The following is a 10,356-nucleotide window of genomic DNA, read 5'->3' on the forward strand; positions in this document are numbered from 1 at the left end:
GTATGTATGTAAGCCTAAAGTGAAAAAAAAAAACAGCCTATTGGCTCAAATATTTACTCCCATGGCAAGGAGAAATCTGCAGCCAGCATGTGGTACTGCCAGCATCCTTCTCTCCCCTCACGCTTTGGAAACAAGCAGTATATTCCCACTAAGAAATAGGTATAACCACAGAGTAAGTGCACTCCTGTAGTTCCTGAGCTCACTTTTGTTTGGGCTTTTTTAATTCTTATGTCTTATAACATATCTGAGGTTGCTCTATCAGAAGAAAGTTCTTCATGGAAAAAAAACTGTCACCATGAAGGTCACAGGAGTTAGAGATATAGCGTACACAAGAATACTGAAAAGCTATATTTACCAAAATGATTTGTAGACAAAACAATGATATAGAACTTCGAGGATTATGGGAAAAGTAACTTATATCCTCTTTCATTTCATTATTATCTTATGGGAAGAAATAATAATAATGGTCCCACTAAAACTCCTGTATAAAAGTTTACTCCAAATATTGGTGTCATATGTATGCTGTATACATAGTTAGGTGCTTCCACAACTGTCCACAGCAGCTCTGTTAAACAACATTAAACATTAAGCAAGTCACACTGGTAACTTTCCTCTGCATGTCAACACCCAAACACTCACAAAGGCAAGTCAGAATACTTCCTTTATAAAAAGCCACAGAATAAATTTCCATTCATATTTTCTAGTGACATGTAATTGAACAAAATCTCTTAAGGAAAAAAAAATTGAAGGACTACCCAAAATAAAATATGTTTAAGCCCTGTGAAGAGATATTTTAATGGTTTCTTTTTGTCCTTTTACAAGATTAAGGAACGTGAGAGCAAGGACAGAGATTGAAGAGAGAGATTGATGCAGTCAATATTTAGCTGTTATATCTTTATTTGATCTTCCCATGATCTTGAATACCTCAAAATATGTTTCCTGTGAAAAGACACCTATTGTGATTCTTGTGGCCAAATGGAGATACAAAAGAGTTGCTGAAAATGACAGTTTTCTGGGTACATGTGCAACCAGTGTGGGAACTTGGGGGTCCCTGCATGCTTGAGCTGGGGGACAGCTTGTTGCAACCTCTTTTGGGGCAAGCTGGAAGAGAGGGTGTGGAGGGGCTGGGCTATTGCACACTCACTGCGCTATGATGTGCATGGCCAGAGTGCTGGGGTGGCTGGGTGGGGGAAGAAGGTAATACGTAAGAAAAGCTCTATTGATATGAAAAGGGGCACAATCTTTCCACTGCTATGCTGGGCCAGCACAGCTTCATAACAAGCAGGGATGTGATGCTGAACAAACTACACTATGTTGTCGCTTCTTTTTTTAGTCTCTTTTACCCAAGCGTTTGGAAAGCAACAAGGAGAATTTCAGCATTTAAGGGAGGTCTTTGAAAACACCTTGTTTCTCATGAGAGTCTAGCGCAGACCTCCCACACCCTTTGCTGTCCAAATAAACTTTACAAGGGAATGTGCTTTACATTCCCTGTTGAGCATGTATAGATAGGATTGCTTCGGCACAGCTCACTCTCTGTTGACGACAGTGTTTCCTGTTATTGTGAAGGAGTCATGGGCCTGCCTCCATTTCAGATCTGTGGAGTGGTGGTGCCACAGATGTTTTTTCAGGTGTAACATTCCTGTTGGCCACACAGGCTGTTCACACAGAATAAAAACCGCATCTTCAGCTTGACTCAGTGTGTCTGTTTGCTCAATGCCGGGCTAAAGCATCTCCTCTTCTTGTGGCAAGGATGAAACCAGGTAATGTGGAAAGGAGCTGAAAACCCTTCCCACTGCAATAAGAAATGTTCTGAAAACCAAAGATTTCACTTTTTGTACTCATTATGGGTCAGCTAGGGCTAAGCGAGAAGGACGGGGAACAGCGAGTTCAAGGGATACGCAATAGGAAAGACTTTCCTTTTGCCCAAAGAATGTGGTTAAACTTTCTCCCTGTACAAGATTTATCCTGTTGTGATTTCAAGGACCCTTAAAAAAAACAGCATTTGAGAGCCACCCACACAAGATAGCAGTGTAGCAGCTGCATAACAACATTAATGTGGTTAATGGCTGTAAATACAGTGTAGTATTATGAAAAGGTCACTGTGAGAGTGTATCCTGCTGTGCTAGAGCTTGTGCAGGTGCTGTGGGTGTATTCATAATAATATCGTATCACTGATGGCAGGGAATTATTAGATACAAACCTTCCCTGTGTCAGCTGGTAGAGAATTTTGCATTCCATAAACTTACTTAACCCCAGCACGAGAGCCTTTATAATACAATGGCTGCTTTATTGACTAAGAAACTCATCTCCCTATCACTTTGATGTACCATCAGAAACGTGCTTTCCTTTTTCTTTCCAGTTCAAATTTGTTCTTACTTCATAAGCTTTCTGTTTGCATTAGATAGTTAAGAGTACTAAGAGTCCTAAAATTATTGGTTTGATGAAATGCAGACTTGCTCGATATTACTTTTATAGTAAAATATGGTAAGGAAAACTATAATCTATAAAAGTGAAAAACCATTGCTGAATTGAGGTGTTTTTTTTTTTTTTTTTTTTTTTTTTTAAATAAAAATGCAAGCCCTGCAACCTCCTTTTGCAATGAGGGCAGTCTAAGGGTTCAGTTTTCTTCATTCTTTCACTCGACTGTGTTTTAACAATGGTTCTTCTGTTTGTTGGAGACATTCCTGAAGCTGACAGAACAGTCAATACTTCGTATTAAGAAGCTGTTGTTAAATATTGCACATGGGAAAATAAATGGTTATTCGGGATGTTTCTAAAATGTCATCAACTCTACACAGCTATTCACCATACTTGCATCATTCTCTGGTAAATTCATATGAACAGAGAGCTAAGATCAACGTACAAGCCCAGAAAAATATAAAGGAATGCTGAAAAGAATTATGACATTTTCCAAACTTTATTCATGTTTACCTCCCAATTTCAAATTTCAACACTCATTTTAGGCAAATCTATAGCTGTGGTAGTAATGATGGCAATAAAGTCATAATTATCAATTATCCATAGTCTTTATAATCTTCTTTTTCCCAAGGAAAAGGACATCAGTAGAGGAACAATATTTTGGGTTCTCTCTCTGATTCATCAGAAGTCACCAGGATGTTATTCAGATGCAGTAATTTGCAACTTACACATGTACACACAGAAGTATACACAATTACATGTAGGTTTGTGTATACATATTTTTGAATAACTATCACTTTGTTACCTCAAGAGATAACAAGTGAAGTGACTAGATCAGATTGGGCTGGTCACACAATAAAACACTTTATTTTTACATATCATCATTCATGCAAACATATCATTAAATTCTTCAAAGCCACTTTATCTACACATGCCTGAATGGTACAACAAAATTGCTCAGCTTTACAGGAAGCATCTGTAGGTGTTGAAGGGCAGGGGTGAAGATGGAAACAATGGCCAAGTTTCAGGAGAATGATTGAGTACTGGAAAACTGTGAAGTTCAGGGAATGGAATATGCACTTTTTTAGGCAGTCGAAGAGGCTCAGAGCCACTGAGCAGATGACTCCCAAAAGGAATTTGAAGAGAATTAGTGGGAATAGCTATTTCAGATGGCAGAAGGAATCAAAATAGAAAACCAGTTCCTTGGGCCTGAACTGTCTCCTTTCAAGTCTGAGACACATTTCCTCTTTATCAGATCTTCTGTATCCAAGAGCTCTTTATCCTCCCCTGATGGAATGCTTCGGGGGTGGGGGAGAAACTGAAGAGTGCTCTGCTTCTGACTCCTCCATCACTCAGATGGAGGTGGACACAACTTGCAAATTTTCTGTCTGTTCTGGATTTGTACTGCTCAGATATTTCCTCAGCGTATTCCGATTTGCCTCTCAAGACCCATTTGCTTTCTCAGAGCAGCATTCTGCCTGCTAAGGAATCCTCCATCTCATAACCAGGCATCACTTAAATATTTGCTGTCAGCAGCAGAAAGAATACTAACAAATCTAACATGATAAGCACTGGAAGTAAATTAGTGTGGACTTCAGATACTGACAAACTGACTTTATTTTGACCAGTATTATGCACTTATTTCCATGATAAATATCAGCAATAATATCAGAAGACACTATGTGATTTGTCAAAGGGCACTCTGTGGAACTAAGTAAAAACAAATCAATAGAAGTTTGTATTTTAGTTACTTTCATTATAACACCTTCTGTTAGTGTTAGGCAAAACTGCAAAGATGATAAGTGTTCAAAAGAAGTGGTTTTGAGGATACATGAAAATCTGCCTTTTCCACATGAAGATAATAGCTACAGCAAATGTTTGAGCTGTACATTTTAAGATTCTCTGGAAAGTTTAACACTTACATATAAAATTCAGTTTTGAATCACATGGCAGAAATCCTGTTGGTTTCATTCTGGCAGAATTCTTGCCCTTTCCTAACTTTTCTCTTTCATTTGGGCTGTGATTCCCTTTAATTTTTCTTGCCTTTTGTACAGTTTTCCTTTAGCTTCAATTTATTTTTAGATCCATGGTAATGCATAGTTGTTTGCAATTGGTCCATTGGATATGTGGCATAGCTATTTTGTAGTCGAAAAATGAACAAAGAAACAAACAAAAAAACAGAAAAAAGAAGAAGTATGCATGTTGAAATCTTCATTTAATGGTCTCATAAACAGAAATGATAATAATATGAATTGGATTTGTAGGACTTCAGCATTACAAAAAATCAATAGCTCTAATTAATAACTTAAATACAATACCAGATATCTCAGCTTGGATCATTAGGGACCTTCATATCCAGCTGTGAGTCAAAAATTTAAGAAAAGATTTAAGAAAAGAAAAGGAAAGGTGAGGGAAGGCTCTAGAGAGTCTTTTGATCTGCTGAACCTCCTGGTTGGCTGTGTTAGATGTTCAGGAATGCAGGTAGCAGCTGGGGCATTCTTTTGCTATCAGTGGCTGTGCCTAGCTACAGGCAAAAAGCAAGGGACATTGTTGTATTGTGAGATATATGCTTTATGGTTTTAGAAGGGGTAAGTAATCACTTACTTGGTGCTTAATAAGTCAAGGAGTTTGGGAGTGATAAATTCAATTTCCAGTTATCTATTCAAAAACAGATGGTCACATTTCAAAACACTTTATTGCCACCATGCTAGCTTGAAAGGTCACTCAGTGCTCTCAGCTGAAGTCTTCTATTGTTTGTGATTTCTGCTTGCAGGCTGAGAGCAATATCCTGTGCATTTATTTAGCCTGCGTTACTAGTCACTTTAATCTGACACAAGTATGGCCTGCCACCCTCAACTGGATATTCTTTGTCTTCCTTTGGGTAGGCATAAGGATTTGTGCAGCTGTACGGCGATCTGACTCACCCTACAAACATGAGATCTGGTACCATGATGGTGGTAATAGGCAACTGGGGGTGTAAATAGGACCATCTTTTCTAGCATTAGGCAGCATTTGCATCAGATCAAAATATCTGAAGGAGCCTTGAACTGGAATCTCCTTGAGCTTCATGGAAGAACTTGGAAAATTCTGTAGTTTTGAAGGCAACAATACTCATGCATATGTTTTATTACTGCTAAGTTTAATCAAATCTCTGGAAGAAATTTCACAGCATGCAAAGCTAACTCAGAAAAAAAACAAACTGTGACATCCTTAGCAAAACTGTAACTGGTTCTTCTGGCAAAGGCTGTTTACTTTAGCAGATGATCAAATACTAAATGAAAGAATTTTAAAAAATCTCATGTTAATTGTTTTTGTTGGTTTTCTTGCCTAGACAGCAATGCAAATTAACTGTTCAGTTGCATCTCAACTTAAGTTGAAGGGAGGAAAGAACATGAATAATAAATCATTTTTCTCTATCCTGGCTGCTTTTAACCTTCCAACTCACCAACACATATCTTAAAGTGAAGATTTATGTAGTAACAGAGAAGTTTGTGATGAAGAGACTGTTTCGTAGTCATCTGTTTCAACTGCCAGTTCTCATGGCTCATTTCTACTCCATCACACCAATTTTACTTCTTCAGATTTCTTTAGATAATTATCCTCACCTCTTCTTATTTAGTATATAATTACTGTAGCATTCTGTGTCACCCGATTTCTCGAGTTCTGTCAGGCCCAGGCCTGTTCCACTGGTAAGCTTTAAAGTGTCGATCACTTTTCAGACGTTTTGCTAAGTGAAGGCTCAAGCATACAACAGAGAGGCATCTCCTGGCTGCACTAACCTACAGCTTCTGAGTCATTTGCTTACCTGGCTTTTAGTGTATCCACTCTGAGGGATGTGCACACAAGAATTTGAGAGGAGAAGCCATGCAAACTGGAACCTCCGAAGAATTAACTCTAGCTAATAGACTGAGATCTAAAGAATTAGATCCCGTGAAGCATTTCAGGTAAATATTTGTTGTGTTGTCAGCAACATCACTTTTCTTCTTTCACAAACAGCTTTGCTAGATCCTTTTTATTAGTGCTGTTAGTTACACACAAGAGGTTGTTGATTGCCAGAAGAGGCAACTGCAGCAACACAGGCTGCTTCAATTTTTCTCTTGGCTTCTAAGGGACCTTTTTTAGTTTTGCTTATTATTTTATTTTATTTCTACCAACTCCTGCTAGCAAACAAAATTTAGATTTCTTCTATCTGAAATAGGATTGTCTGTGATCAACAGTAATTGTTTACCCATGCTCAGTACTACTGTAAAGTTACTTGCTCTCTCTCACCAAAAAGTGAGCTCCAAACAATTCATAGCCATCTGGAGAGCCTATACCCCCTGCTACCATGTACAAGCCCTCTCAGCCTTCAAAGCACTCTCCAGCTGACAGTTTATCTTTGTGTTGTTCAGTGTCAGCAAAGACATAGGTTTTGCATCTAAGGGACTTCCCTGATGTATCTGTCTGATAGAAATTAATTTGTGAATTTACACATATGTAATGCCAGAGAAATCACTAACTTCTCCTATTTTACTCCCCACGGTAAACCTCTGAATCCTTGAAGTGATCTCAATAGGATGATGGTTCTTCTTACAGAGATAGATTAAATTGCAGAAATTGAATATTATCTTTATTCTCCACGTGTGGTGTTAAAACTAGCAAGCTCTCTGAATTACTTTTAATATCTTCCAAACTACTTCAGGGAATATTTCTATTGTCTGATGAGCTCCATATATCTCCTGTGAATCCTGTGCTTCAAGTGTTGATTTTTCCTTTACTATACTTTTCATGACAACTATTAGTTTTCAATTGTTTTGAAGAAAATCCATAACACAAATTGTAAATATATATATTTCAGATTCAATTAGAACTTGGATCATTTCAATGTTTATTGTATGGTAGACTTGAATGATTTTTCTTCAATGCTTATATACTTATATCTTTACTTTGTCTGCAGAGTCAAAAATGGAAAGCAGCTTTATTCTCTTGTAGAACTGGCTGTTCTGCATAAATTATGCAGTGATAGCTTTTTTTTTTTTTTTAAATAGTTGTTCTTGCCCTGTTTAAGCAAATGAGTTCCAATTTGGCAGTCTTTTTTTTTTTTTTTTTTTCAGGTGTCTATTCATTAATCACTGGTTAAGAAATACCTCTCAAGGCTTATGTCTGAAGACAGCTGTAGTCAAGTAAGGACCTTGATTAACTTCCTTTGTTTTCTTAGTTTGAACAATACATTCTGTTATCCAATTTGGGTTTTGCAATGCCTAGTGTTTTAAACTACTATTGAATGCACTATTATTATCTTAGAAAACACCAAGGGTATGATTACATCTTTTGAAGTTATTTATATTTTTGTATGGTAATAGAGAAATGGAATTTTAATGTAAATGAGTAGAAGATTATGGTGCATAATTGTACTGTCTTCCATGCTGCCCAGTTTTTATAATTGTTATGTCCTGGAATACAAAGGTGTGACTTTTCATTTCTCAAGTTGGAATTCTTTGATGTTTTAAAATAAATTTCAACTGACAGTTCTTTACAGTGAAGAATTCTCTAGTTGATTCAATTTAACGTAGCTTGATGTGAGTCAGAAACATTAGAAAATCTTCGTTTTTTGGAATTATTATTGTCAGCCATTACACTTTGGCAGTTGTTTCCTGGAAGCTTACTCTGGTCTGCAGAAAGTACCTGTGACAAACTGCCAGTTTACTCCAGATTCTGGCAAGGGAATCTTTTTGCATAACTCATTTTACTCTCTGAGTAAATAATTTCTGTCTTTCTATTTATTTATATCAGTATTTTCTCCTTTTATCTAATGTGAGAGGATTCAGTGATAGAGATGTTATTGTGCTTGTTTAGAGATAGCAATATGTTTAGCTTTGTACAGTACTCAGCAGCAGACAGTCACTGTCCTGGAGAGCTTAAAGTCTAAATATACCTCAGTTAATGCCTCAGCTTTCTTTCAGTCTCTAATATTCTCAATATTCTCTTACTTTTTTTTATCTTAATATGCTTCAATTTTAAACTAACATCTGAAACAAATCAGTGTGATTTCTCTCTGTGAAAATAATCTGACAACAGGTAAAAAATTATTCCCTTAAATTTGAAAATACCTGTGGGCTCAATCTGGCATTCACTGAAAAACAAAGGAAGAATCCCATTATAACTATAACCTTGAGTGCTTGCCCCCTGGCAGTGTCAGTAAAGCATATGCAGGCACCCTGGCTGTGACACCTCTCTTCTCTGTATCTGCAGAGAGCAGGTGAGCTGTGGCAAATTACTGATGCTCTGGTCATGAATGAGTTCTCTCTGGATAAATCACATCTGATGTTTTGGTGAAAATAGACATGCATTTTGAAGCAATGAACTGCACGTCTCTTCAGCAAGCCTCAATGTAAATCTGTGATGTATCTTTTTGGCATCAAGACTGCCAGCAGCAAGGTGAAGATGAGTGTGATCTGCTAGTTGAATGCTGAGCATATGGAAGGACATCCTGTGCTAGGAACAAAAGGACAGTCAAGAAGAATGAGGAAAAAGCAAACTTCAGCAGGAAAGCTTTGTAGTCCTTTGAGCACTGCTTCTTTATTTTGGTTGTGGATAATTCTGTGTCTGCCTCTGTAGTTACTCCTTTCTAAGAACAACATTAGACAACACTGAGCTGTGGTGCTTCAGATTCTTTCTGTGGATTAATCTTCAGGTTCAAAATTTGGGTTGGTACAAGGACCATCTGTTTAGTGTAGTTTGCAGGCAGAGTGAAGATATGTATGTTGTAATTGTATGTAACTCACTAAATAGAGAAGGCAGAGAATGTACTTGAACTTCTATGTTTGTACTGATGGACATTTTGTATATACAGAGTTGTTCAGTTGAAGCTTTGGCTTTCCTCTTCTTTCTACTGTTGTGAGTGGTTATGCTGCTAATTTTGTTCATGCTTGAGAGTGCTTGTAAAGAATGAAGTGATCATATCTTTTTTTTGTATGTGGTGATGTGGAGAAAAATTTCTGATTGCGCCTTTATTGCGTTTGAACGGTGCAATGGCTTCCAGGGTTAGTAAGAAATAGAGACATTCTCTGTCACCCAAGCTTTTTCTGTACTGTTCTGGTTATAATAGCTTAACACTCTGAGAAAGGGGACATTTCACTCTGTATTTGTACCTTCACATTTCCCATCCTGACAGCTTATACCTTGTACTGATGTTAATTTTGCTTCCTCTTTGGCTCCATTCTCATTCAATTCGGTCACTGTATATAAAAATTTGCTTCTTGTTGTCCTGTTTGCTATAAACATTACTTCACAAGCAGCTGCATGCTTACATGTGTTTCATACTAAGCCCAACACCCATATTACACCCACTTGACAAGGACTCTGTCCGCTGCATAAACCAGAGCCGCTTCTTTGCCTTGACATGTTCCTGGACTAGCTAGTTAGCTTTAACATTTTTTCTACTCTTCAGCTTCCATCTTCCCCATTATGCATAGAGATGGCCTTCACTGTATCCCTTCTGACTTGCTGTTTTCAAATGTTCATTTGTTTTTCTTCAATTTATTCATGTGTTTTAAAAAACTGTAAATCATGGCTAATTGAAAAATGAGAGAAGGCAAAAAAAAAGATATAGAACACTGCTGCATAGAGGTAGGTTTCCACCACATATTCTGCTCCAGCTCATGTCAACACCAAAAAAGATATCAGAGATTGATAATTCAGTTATTGACCTCAATTTATACCTCATATTCTTTAAATTTTGACTTTACTAATCATCTATCCACAGTATTTAACTTTTCATCATGAGCTTTCCTCTATCTGTAAAGGGGCAGTTAACATTTGGAGCTAACTGGAATGCATGTTTAGGATTTGAAATACTGTAGAACACACCGAGAAAGAAAAATAGAAAGGTTTTTAAAAAAAATTGTTGCCATTTAAGAAGGATCTTTCCAACCTTGATTTGGTATATTCAGGAGGTCA

The 10,356-nt window shown here is 37.3% G+C and overlaps 1 long non-coding RNA gene across 2 annotated transcripts; it reads left to right on the forward strand.

The window, feature by feature from the left end:
* LOC110396603 lies at positions 5,239 to 10,002 on the forward strand. Of its 2 annotated transcripts, XR_002437099.1 has the most exons (4): positions 5,239 to 5,299; positions 6,235 to 6,362; positions 7,512 to 7,580; positions 8,650 to 10,002. It is a non-coding gene; the product is annotated as an uncharacterized LOC110396603 (long non-coding RNA). The 2 variants fall into 2 exon arrangements; XR_002437098.1 differs by lacking the exon at positions 5,239 to 5,299 and having other exon boundaries at positions 6,092 to 6,362.

The sequence above is a fragment of the Numida meleagris genome, chromosome 3 (genome assembly GCF_002078875.1).
Source record: "Numida meleagris isolate 19003 breed g44 Domestic line chromosome 3, NumMel1.0, whole genome shotgun sequence".
NCBI lineage: Eukaryota > Metazoa > Chordata > Aves > Galliformes > Numididae > Numida > Numida meleagris.